The sequence below is a fragment of the Panthera uncia genome (genome assembly GCF_023721935.1).
Source record: "Panthera uncia isolate 11264 chromosome E2 unlocalized genomic scaffold, Puncia_PCG_1.0 HiC_scaffold_20, whole genome shotgun sequence".
Lineage (NCBI taxonomy): Eukaryota > Metazoa > Chordata > Mammalia > Carnivora > Felidae > Panthera > Panthera uncia.
Window position 1 is genome coordinate 14437094 of NW_026057589.1, and position 12782 is coordinate 14449875.

Below are 12782 nucleotides of genomic sequence, written 5' to 3' on the forward strand. Positions count from 1 at the left end.
TTTCCTTTCCTTTCCTTTCCTTTCCTTTCCTTTCCTTTCCTTTCCTTTCCTTTCTTTTTTGTTTTCTTTGAGAGAGTGAGCATGTGTGCAAGCAGAGAAGGGACAGAAAAATAGGGAGGGAGACAATCCCAAGCAGGCTCCATGCTCAGTGCAGAGCGCTAGGTGGGGCACAATCTCATAACCTTGATTTCACAGCCTGAGCCAAAATCAGAAGTCAGATGCTTTAATGACTGAGTCACCCAGGTGACCCTTAGTTTACTTATTTTAAATATTGTCATAGAAATTTATTAAGATATTACCTGTTATAATTAAGCATTTTTTATTTTTTTATTGAGGTATAGTTGACATACGTTGTATTAGTTTCAGGGGTACTACATAATGATCTGATATTTGTATATGTTGTGAAATGATCACCACTAAGCATTTATTGTTAATGGAATTCTACTGAAGTGTCTGGTTTAGAATCAGAAAGATACAGCCTTGAATAGGGCTTATCAGCTAGGGTATATGTTTTCAGGTAAATGTAAAAACATGGTTTTGTTCCAGAGAAGCAGTTTGCCTAAATAGAATGCCATTTGAAGTTTAGAAGACCGAACTGAAGATTTTTAAAGATAAAATTTCTAATAACAGACCTAACATACGTTAGGATAATTCTTGGCTCTCTATTAAATCAATAAGGAAATGCCCCTCCTTTGTGCTGCTATTATATTAAGAATTGATTTGCACATCCACCTCATTCACACCCTTATCTAGTCCATTGTAAGGATCATGATCCAGTATTTGGCATTAGACAAACCTATTAGGGAATAAGCTATAGGAAAAAAAACCTCGTGTGGAATGAAGTATATATGCAAATGAACCTATCACATGCTCAAGACATGTTTGTTTCCCTTCACAAATTTTAAGATTTTCTTGCTGCTGAAGGGAGTGTCTAGTGTCTGGCAACCATTGCTCTCTTCTGTACTTTCATGAGTTTAACTACTTAGAATACTTCCTATAAGCAGAACCATGCAGTGTTTGTCCTTCTGTGACTACCTTATTTCACTTATCATAATGTCTTCCAGGTTCATCCATATTGATGCATATGGCAGGACTTACTTCTGTTTACAACTGAATAATATACCATCGTATTTATTTACCTTATTTTCTTTATCCATTCATCATTGATGAATATTTAGGTTGTTTATAAATCTTGCCTGTTGTGAATAATGCTGCTGTGAACACAGGAGTGAAGATCCTGATTTTAATTCAGAAGATTGCCAGATCATATAATAGTTCTATTTTTAACTTTTTGAGAACCCTTTGTACTGTTTTCTATAGGGCTGCACAGTTCTATATTCTATCAACAGTGTACAATACAAACATTCCAATTTCCCCACATTCTTTCCGACAATGACAACAATAATAGTAATTATTATTTTGACAATAGCCATACTAACAGGTGGTGAGGTGATAATGTGGTTTTGGTTTGCATTTCCCTGATGATTAGTGCTGTTTAGCATCTTTTCATATTCTTGTTGGTCATTTGTATGTCTTCTTTAGATAATGTCTGTTCAAGTCCTTTGCCCATTTTTAAAATTTGGCTTTTTTTGTTTTTTGCTGTTTTTGCTGTTTTGTTGTAGGACTGCCTTATATATTTTGCAAATTAACTGCTTATCACATACAGTGCATATATTTCTCCCATTCTGTAAGTTGCCTTTCCACTCTATTGATTGTTTACTTTGTTGTGCAGAACTTTATTAGTTTAGCCCCTCTTGTCTGTTTTTACTTTTGAAATGATAGTTAACGTGTGAATAAGGATTGTATTTGGTGAAAGAATGTGTTCATCACACCGTGGTACATGGAATAAATGATGTAAAGACATATGTATAAAAGATGTTTCTAAAAGTGCTAGTTATATATATGAATAAGGACAGTGATAGTTCATTGAAAGAATATGTTCACCACCCTGTGATGCATGAAATATACTATGTAAAGGCACATAAATAAAAGGTGTTTCTAAGAATCTAGTTGTATATGTGAATTAAGACTGTTAAAAAAACCCCTAAGAAACCAAAAAACCAAAAGATGTCTTTTTTTAAGGTAAACACTGTTGGGAATTAAGAGTTATTTTTCTGTCTGAATTTTTGATTGGGCAGTTCAAGGGAGTAATCATTAAATAAACACAGGCATGTAAAGCATATTTTAGTTACTTTATACATTTTGGGGCACCTAAACCCCAACTCCACCACTTAGGGTGGAGATAAAATATCCCAGTAATGTTTTTATTTCTGACTGTTAGGATTATATTTTATTCAATCTTGAACATGTGTCCCTAACTAGGTCATCAAATGACACATGAATTTTCCCTTCAGTATTAATTTTCACAGTGGTGATTGCAGTATTCAATAAATCCATAACAAGGCATAGCACTCCATTAGAAAAAAACAATTCCATTCTCAATTGATGGATAAACAGTTTAGTATGAGATCGTTTGATAGTTTCTGCCTTAAACTATTTGGTCTCCCAAGGTAGTGGTATTTTTTAGAGCCAGCCCTTGCACCGTGTCATTGTAATGACACCGTAAAACAGTTCTTTTTATACTTTCCAATAAAACAGTGTGACATCTTAAATCTGAGTTGCTTTACTTTTTAAAGGGTGAAGAATGCATGATTCCTTTCCATCTGCCTCCCTCCAGCAAGGCAATCATCAGGTACAAAGAAAGAAGCTCAGGGGAAACACACTGTCACTCTATGAATACATTTAAGGTAACCATATAGATGGAGAGGGAATTGTTCAGTCTAAGAAGATAAGACAAGGTGACAATAACCTAGAATTATTCAAAGATGTTTAGGTTTTTCAATGGGTAAAGATAATACAATGGAAGATTCTTCCACACAAATGCCCACTCTGCAGGGTCAGAGGTGGTTTCAGAATCATCACAGAACAGCCAAGTCTGGGATTAGCCATTGCAACTAAAATGAGACTCTTTGTATTGAAAGTTGGGGCCATGTCCTGTTACATGGATCAAGTTGGGTGTGTGAGAGGGAGAGGGAGGACTGGAAAGGGAAATATGCAAGGGGGTGGTTTCTGGATGTTGTCTCTATTCAAGTAGAACTGATCTCTAAAATAATAGTTATCCATTTCTCTTCAAAGCTTCAATTTTGATAATATTTCCCCCCTTCCTAAAAAGAAAGCATAACCAAATAAACACAAACAAAACAACTCCTGCTCAAAGAGAGTCTGTATGTAAGATTGCTTGCATATGTTCTGATAATAATTATTTTAATGTTAATAATGTGTTGTGCAGTGGCAACTCTGAGTCAAAATAGCAAAAATCTAACCCTTCAGAAGGACCTAAGTCAATGGAAGCATTTGAAAATACTAGTTTTTCAGAGAAAATCTATTGTTAATATTGTTTTATTTTCCTGAAGATCAGCCATGGGTTTTGAGAGATGGAGGTACTAAAGTTTGTAATAGCTGTCTTAGTACGTTCAGGCTGCTGTAACAAAATACCACTGTCTGGGTGGCTTAGAATTTACATAAATTTATTTCTCACAGTTCTGGAGGCTGCAAATGTGAGATCAGAGTGCTAGCATGGTCAAGTGAAGGCTCTCATCTGAACGATAGATTTATTGTATTCTCACATGGTGAAAAGGGCTAGGGAGCTTTTGGGGCTTCTTTTATAATGGCACTAATTCCATCCACAAGGGCTCTGAGGCACTCATAACCTCAGCATTTCTCAGTGGCCCACCTCCTAATACTATCATATCGGGCATTAGGATTTCAAAATACGCATTTTGGTGGAACATAAACATTCAGACCATAGCAATGGCTGTGTCCTGCTTCCATAGCCAACTTTTCCCTTGTGACTTACTCAAATCCATAATGTGAACCAGACTCTTGATCTTTGCAGATAAACCCCTAGCAAATGTCGTCTTCCCTGAATTCATATTTGAGCTAAAATTCCCAGGATTATCTACTTGCAGTGACATTTTGCAAATATTGATTTAATAACTTGATTTACCTCTTTCTTCAGAGTTCTGTATGTCTCTGTAAAACCTGCTTTCGCTCTCTTTAACATGCACTTGCATAATGTAAACTGAAGACAGATGTCCTAAATGCATACTAATGGAGAATACTTTGGCTTCTGTAATTCCTGAAACGTAAAGCTGATGAACACACGAGGACAAACCCTGCCTGCCGGGTGCCCTCTTTGAAATTTCTAATCTGTGGGCTAAGGAGCATTCTCTTTGTCCCTGGAATCTTGACACATGGATAGTTGTTTAATAATTATTTTATTACTGTTTAGATTTGAAAATTTATTTTTATTACCACATAATAAAATTGTTGAAAAGCTTTATGCCACCCTGGAAAAGAAAAAGCTCCCTTAAAACAGCATGAGGATTCCTCAAAAAGTTAAAAATCAAACTACCCCGTGATCTGGCAATTGCACTAGTAGATATTTATCCACAGGATACAAAAATACTAACTCAAAGGAATACATGTACTCCAACCTTTATGGCTGCATTTATCAGCAATAGCCAAACTATGGAGAAAGCCCACATGTCCACCAACTGATGAATGGATAAAGTGGATAAAGAAGATGTTGTATATATGTATATGTAATGGAATATTAGTCATCAAAAAGAATGAAATCTTGCCATTTGCAATGATGTGGATGGAGCTAGAGAGTATTAGGCTAACCGAGATAAGTCAGTCAAAGAAAGACGAATACCACATGTCTTCACTCATACGTGGAATTTAAGAAACCAAACGAACAAACATGGGGAAAAAAAGGAAAACCAAGGAACAGACTCTTAACTGTTGATAACAAACTATAGAGAGGGTTCCCAGAGGGGAGGTGTGTAGGGGGATGGGTAAATAGCTGATGAGTATTAAGGGGTGCACTTGTGATGAGTACTGGGTATTTTAAGTGTTGAATCTCTATATGGTATACCTGAAACTAATATTACACTGTATGTTAACTAACTGGAATTTAAATAAAAATAATAAGAAAAATGAAAAGCTCCCTTAAATAGGGGGACCACAGTGATAATGGAGAAAATAAAATAGGTTAATACAGGGGAAATGTGGTTTTGGATTCTTTATCTAATCATAGTGTGGTAGGCAGAAAGAGTTCCAAGTTTTACTTCCAAAGGACCAAAACAAATCCTAGAAGGAAAAATAGGGAGACAGCCGACTAGCCAGTTGATCATTAAATAAAGTAACCCCCTTTCCATTTATCTCATTTCCAAGGAGTATCATTAGTTTTTGCTTAGGACCAGGAATGTGTACACTGTGGTGCTCAGAAAGATAGCAGAGAACCAGTGTATTTTCACCCCAGAATGAACTCTACAACATTCTATGGAACCTTTTGGGGTTCTTTTGTGTGGTAAGGGGAAGTGAGCAACAGGCTTCTCTGGTTTGGGGAGAAAATCTTAGGTCCCACTTGCTCTGTGAGTAAATTTTCAGACAAGTTCCTAATTTCTGGAGGAGTCCACTCTGGCGTATCTGGAGCTTCTGTGTGTACAACCTGTCAGGGGTCTGCAAAGTCAACTGTTTCTCTTTCTGCGATGTTCTGCAGGCCCAGACACTTCAACTCGCCCATTCTGCTTGGTCATCTTTCCTCCTTGGCTTCTGATGAAAGGAAAAAAAAAATCATTGATTTCTTAAAGCAATTCCTCTGGTTTCCCTGGCTCTGTTTTGCTCTGATCCTGTTCCTCTAATATGCTTGCTCCTTCTCCCTGCAGTTCTCTCTTTCTCCTCTGGGTCTCTGTGTCTGTCTTTTAAGCAGAAGCCTAATTAGTCTTTTGAGAAGCCTGATTAATGAATGAAAAAAAAAAAAAAAAAAAGAGAAAGAATTGTATTTTGAGGTGATGTGCTGTTAAGGTAATTCTGTGAGTTTGGTAGGAGTGTATTTTTAAAAGGGAAGGTGTATATAGAAATATTTGGAAGAATTATCATGAATCCACCAGAGGGAAGGCTTCATGGGAGCTAAAGCCATATTCTTTTATTCTGAATGTATTCTAGTTGATGTTGTTCCTTTGAGTCTTTGCTAGTGTTGTTTAAATGTATGCGTTGTCTTTCTCTACTGTTTAATGACATGCATTTTTCAAGGCAGCCACCAGAGTCAGGGTGCAGAAATTCCAGAGTTGTTTCCTGTTTTCCTCAAGATGTTAACTAGCCCATCCAGTGGGAGCAAACTTGGGCCTCATGAGCACTGTGCTTCATCAAGCTGCAAAAATTGGCCATGGTTTTTAAGAGTATAGCTAGACTATTAAGAGTACTTCAGTCAAATTTTATGAAGCTTTAAATAAATGGATTTTCTGGTTATTCTTGCAAAACTTACTCTTTTGAGTTAACTTACAACTAAAAGTGGTGCTTTCTCTCTTTTGTCACCCCCAGTTCTCTTAACACACAAACTACTCTCTGGGGAGAGACATCTGGGATGGAGACATAATATAACTGTAACTTAATGGGACCCCAATGGCCTTTAAAAGTTAATGCTGCTAAAGCAATTAATGAAGCTTCTAAAGTAAGGGATGTAAGCCCGAGGATAATTTATGCATTGGGATGATCTGGCTCATTATTGGCATTATTTAACATTCCCCAGGCACTCAACTACATCATGGCTACACATCCAAAAATAGGACAAGAAATATTTTTTACTTCTATAGATAGGAAAATATTCTTTACATTAGAAGAATTGAAAAAAATCTTAAAATGGAATGTAACAAGTTGGGAGGATGGTTCATTCTTATTGGAATTCAACAAATGAATACATAAATAAGGGTGATAGAATATATGAATATATGTACGTGTGTGTGTGGTGTGTATGTGTGTGTGTGTGTACATATACATATATATATATATATATATATTTTTTTTTTTTTTTTTTTTTAAGTAGGCTTCACACTCAGCAGAGCCAAAGTGGGGTTTGAACTCACGACCCTGAGATGAACACCTGTGCTGAGATCGAGTCGCCTGTTAACTAAGACACTTAGACACCCCAAGAATGATAGAATTGTAAAATCACATTTTGAAACTTGGGATGAAATAGTGGGTCTGGGCAGTAATCACAGTGAATCCTAAAATCATTAGGGGAACACTTGATTGGAAATTTTAAAATGAGGGTGGACTAACATCATCTGAACTTACTGATACATCTTAACATCATTAAATATGAGGCAACCAGCTATCATAGGGTCAGTGATAAGAAGTAATAGGAAGTAAAAGCACCACATATGAAGTATGTTGTCAAAACACTTGAGCCTGACTACCTCAGGTCCTCTAAGATCTACCTGTCAGTTTGTAGGAAATACAGCAGACAGGAGAGTTAATGTATACACCACGAGGAAGTAATCAGTCAAATGCAGAATGTGAAACATTAGATAGTACAAATCAGTGGAATAAATAATACTTAAAAGATATAACAATATAGTATGTGGACATTGAGAGATCCTGATTAAAAGAAAGAAACAAAAATTTCATGATATTAAAAAATTACTGACTTTTAAAATATGAAATTTATTGTCAAATTGGTTTCCATACAACACCCAGTGCTCATCCCAACAGGTGCCCTCCTCTATGCCCATCACCCACTTTCCCCTCCCTCCCACCCCCCATCAACCCTCAGTTTATTCTCAGTTTTTAAGAGTCTCGTACGGTTTGCCTCCTTCCCTCTCTGTAACTTTTTTTTCCCCTTTCCCTTCCCCTTCTGTTAACTTTCTCAGGATCCACCTAAGAGTGAAAACATACAGTATCTTTCTTTCTCTGTGTGACTTATTTCACTTAGCATAACTGACTTAAAGTATGGCGATTATTTCAAAATAGCCTTAGAGAAGAAGCATACTAGTATTTACAGTTGAAATACCATGCTGTGGGATTTGCTTTAAAATATTGTGGCTAAATGGGGTACCCGGGGGCTCAGTTGGTTGAGCGTCGGCCTTCTGCTCAGGTCATGATCTCACGGTTCATGAGTTCGAGCCCCGTGTCGGACTCTGTGCTGACAGCTCAGAGCCTGGAGCCTGCTTCAGATTCTGTGTCCCCCTCTCTCTCCGCCCCACCCCTGCTTGTGCTCTGTTTCTCTCTGTCTTTCAAAAATGAATAAAGATAAAAAAAATAAAAAAATAAAAAAATATTTTGGTTAAAATATGTGGGTCAGTAGATAAATTGAAGCTGGTCACATGTTAATATATATTAAAGCTGGGTGATGAGAGTGTTCTGTGTACTTGTGGTTATGTTTGAAAATTTGCATAATTAAAAGGGGAACAGGAGTACCCTACAAAGATGGTAAGTACCCTACAAAGACACAAAGATGGTAAGTGAAAGAATTTTTTTCTGTGACTGAAGACTTGAAGATACGGTAACATAATCAGATCAAGTGTGGATATTGTTTGGAGCTGATATAAAATTTTTAGACATTGTTCAGATACAGTCACAAAAAAAGGACTGTTTAATTTTGTGTTAAATCACCATTTTTGTAAATTGATTTCAAACATTGCTCCTTGTGATTTTACCTATGAGATGCACATATTTAATTTCTAAAGCATATTACTGACAGTTCTATGAATTCAACCAAAGTAAGAATTTTCTTGGTTCTGATGGTTTTAATATTGTCAAAATACCAGGGCGGTGCCTGGGTGGCTCAGTCGGTTAAGTGTGTGACTTCAGCTCAGGTCATAATCTCGTGGGTTTGTGAGTTTGCGCCCTGCATTGGGCTCCATGCTGTCAGCACAGAGCCCATTTTGGATTCTCTGTCTCCCTGTTGCTCTGCCCCTTTCCGGCTCATTCTCTCTCTGCCCCGCTCTCAAAAGTATTTAAAAAAAAGTGTAAAAAAATACCAAATTTTCTAAAAAAAATTTTTTTTAGCAACACTGAGGGGGAAAAATGATCTGCTGTTCTTTTGCAAGTGGTGGTACTTTTCAACTTCTTTATGTAAATAACTTAAAATGACAAGCAGAATGGTTGTAATATTTCTTATTTCTTACTGTTTTGGAAATATTTTCTTGTTTCTCACATGTTGTAGATTTCTCACTCAAGTTTGACTGCACTGTAGTTTATTTCAAGCAAACCATGCAAAGTGCATTTTAAACAATTTTATCATATATGATCTGTATCTGGCCGGGTACCTGTAAAAACACCAGTGTGAATTTAGGGAAACCAAGGCAATAATATTTAAGGATCTTCATCATTTCAAGGGTCCTGGAGAGAAAGACAACTTGAATTTAAATAAGGCAGTCACAAGTGTGTGCATGGGTAGCGGGTCTACCCTATAGTACAAAGGCTTAGCCGCTGTACATCCTCCCCATAGATTCTCTCCAAAGCTTTCTCATTCACATGGCACCCTGTGATTTCCCCACTTTTGATGATTCTTGGTGATTTCTCCGTTTTTTCAAACCCTTGGAAGATGAACCATGTGTGAGTGAAACAGCCACATCTAGCACTGCCAAGATCCTATCTACAAATTGGAATTACTGATGTTTCATGCTAATATCTCATCTTTATACATACATATATATATATATATATATATATATATATATATATTTAATTTTACTTTTATTTTTGGAAGAACACTTGACATGAGATCTACCTCTTAAAGTTTTTAGAGTACAATATCACTGAGTCTAGGTGCAATGTTGTACAGCAGGTCTGTAGAACTTATTTAACGTGTCCTGGTCAATACTGTTATAATTATGTCCCCCTACTGATCTGGGTGCAGTGTCATTAATTGTCCTGTCCTATTCCTTTTCTTAGCCTCTGCACTTTTTTGTACTGCATGTGTCCTATCAGGTACCTCTCTAGAGGGACTACTCTCTGTTCTGCTGCACTGAATGCCAGCCTGTCTCAAGATACCGTGTCTTTATGTCCCACTTGACATTCTTCCTAACTTGTTGTTGCTCTTAGGGTTTTTGTTTACATCCATTTCCTTTTGTAAGTTGGATACACTAAACATCAGATAATAAGGGAGAAGACAAGTATTTGTGTCTCGTGGATACCCTTGGCTTCTCTGGGCGCTTTCAATTACAGTGTTTTCCTACTTTAATGAGACTCCGTGTTCATGAGAGTAGGGAGTAGCATAAAATGCAATGATGCAAACTAATTTGAAAGGCCAAATGCCATAGTAATATTCACCTTTGGGGACTCTCTAGAATTTTGAAGGAGAATTGTGGAGCACTATTATATTTCAACACTGCAGGTCCCTGCCCAGGTGTGAGATAGAGACATAGAGGGTTTCCGGATACTGGATCTGTACCAACAGTTGTTTTATGGAAAATATCCAATTGTTTGTTAGCTTTTAATGTGGAAGAAATCTCATTCACATTAAACTAATTCAGTGTTTTAGATTAGGAAAAAAATCGCTCAGATATTGGAGATGAGATAATTTCCAGGTGGGGCTCTTCATTTGTTTAAAGTGGTGGCTTTTTCAAAGTCTGGTCTTGGGACCAAAAACATCCAGCATCACCTGGAAACTTGTTAGAAATGTAGATTAACAAGTCCCATTCCAGACCTTTTGACTGAAAAACTCCTGAGTGACTTCCGGAAATCTGTTTTCACAAGCCTACTAGGGGATTCTGGTGGATGCACAAATTTAAGAACAACTGGTTTCATGTGTATTTTTCAAAAGAGAGATTTTGAAAATTTTCATCCACTTTTTCCATCTTAATACTCTAAAATCCTTTGAAATAATCCTTCAAGTCAGAGCACTAGTCCTTCCCCTCTCCCCGCTCAGGAGTATTAGTAAGAGTAATGAAGTTCATACTAGTTTGATAATTCAGCTTATTGATAACTCAGAAAATATTCGTGTTTACTTATTATTGCAAGTGTCACATTATATCAATAGTGTCAGTGGCCTGATGCATAGCCTTAATACCTCCATGTTTCTAAGGAAAACAAGAAAGGTATGCCTGTAGCTCCTTTAGGATCCATAGATTAATAATAAAGCAGTAATTGAGTCAGGAATAGAGTGAAGCTCAACTCAGTTTCAAATTCCAGGTCTGAGCAGCATATTCCCCCCAGGATAAGAGATAGTACATGTAACATTCATTGCCTTGCCAAGCATACCAAAGGAGCTTAATGTTAGCTTTTATTATCCTGGTGCTCTTTAATACTGTTCCAGAGAAGACTGCTGATGCGTCCCTGTTTATGTCATTGTGAAGACTGACCAACTGACAAAAACAGAAACAAAAAAACCGTCTTCAACAGCTCATTTTTTCTTAAGACTATGTGTATCAATGAAGTTCTAAAGAAAATATTAGAAATTAGCAGTGTATTAAAAATAAATTTACTATGACTAAATTCAATAAAACCATCCTTATGATCTTTGTATTCTTAAGAGATGTCTTTTTATTATAAAGTGATATTTCTTGCTCAAAAGTCTGATATTAATATAGTTACACCAGCTTTATTTTAGTTACAAACTTTTGGTATATCATTCCCCATCCCTTTATTTTAGACAGCTTTTGTCTTTTAAAACATATACCTTGTAAACAGCATACAGTAGGGCTTTATTATTTCTCTCCAATATGAAAATCTTTGCTTTATGTACAATGTTGATTTTATTAACATTTAATTATAGTTGTTGGTTATTTACTTATTACTAAGTCTGCCATTTTGCTTTTTCTCTATTTTCCCTTCTCTTTGCTTTTCTCCCTTTTTATCTTTGGATTAATCAATATTTTTATTATTTTTCGTTTTTAGTCAACTTTTTCAGTTGATTGCAGTATTTATCCTTGGCTTGTTAAAAGTTTAAACTAGTACTTTTTATATTTCCAAAGTAATACAATTATTTAACAAGAGTTTAATTCTATTTAAACCCTACTTGGGACTTTCTTTTCTTGTTTATCTTTGATGTTCCTACCATTCTTTGTTTTGTCTCAGGAGATATTTATTGTATTTATTTAAATTTTTTGACCCCATAGGGGCACCTGGGTGGCTTGTTGGTGAAGTGTCTGACTTTGGGTCAGGATCTCACAGTTGGTGGGTTTGAGCCCTGTGTTGGGCTCTGTGCAGACAGCTCAGAGTGTGGAGCCTGCTTCAGATTCTGTGTCTCTCTCTCTCTCTCTCTCTGCCCTTCTCCTGCTTGTACTTTGTCTCTCTCTCTCTCTCTCAAAAATAAATTTAAAAAATTAAAAATATTGATCCCATATGTTTCAGTAATTCAGATGATAAGTATTCTTTAGTTTTTGTGTTTCTTGTGTTTATATTGCTCTTTTTAATTTTTTCTGTTTCATGGCCTGTGAGTTGCTCATATCCCCCCAGTTAGTAGCCACCCTCTCTGGGAAGGGTCAGGGGCAGGTACTGGCCTGTGACTCTCCTGGTGTGTTTGGACATAAGGGAGGGGGTGGGCTCCATGATGGAGAGCTGTAGGCACTGTAAAACTGTTGTCTTGAACTCTGAAGGGCTCTTTCTCACTTTCTGGTAAACTCTCAAGTTAGGGAGTAGGAATCTCCTTAGGTTTGTTGTTCAAGGTTTTGGACTTGAGAATGGAGGAGTCAGTGGGACATGACTGCAGAACAGCTTTAACCCTGTAGGGTTTGTGTTCTGACAACAGTGGGATGCCTGACAGCCATGTTGGGCAAAGGTTGTTCCAAAGCACTGTGTGTGTGGGAGGGGTGGAAGCCCCCAGATCCACCTATGCCACACATACCGCATAAAGAGATACAGCACATACACAACAATCTCTGACGTGCTCAGGAACTTCTCAGAGTTGGTACGTGTTTCCTCATACTCACGCTGTCTTTTCATTCTGTGTTTTCTCCATGAGACAGACCGAGTAGCCAATGCTGTGTCACCTT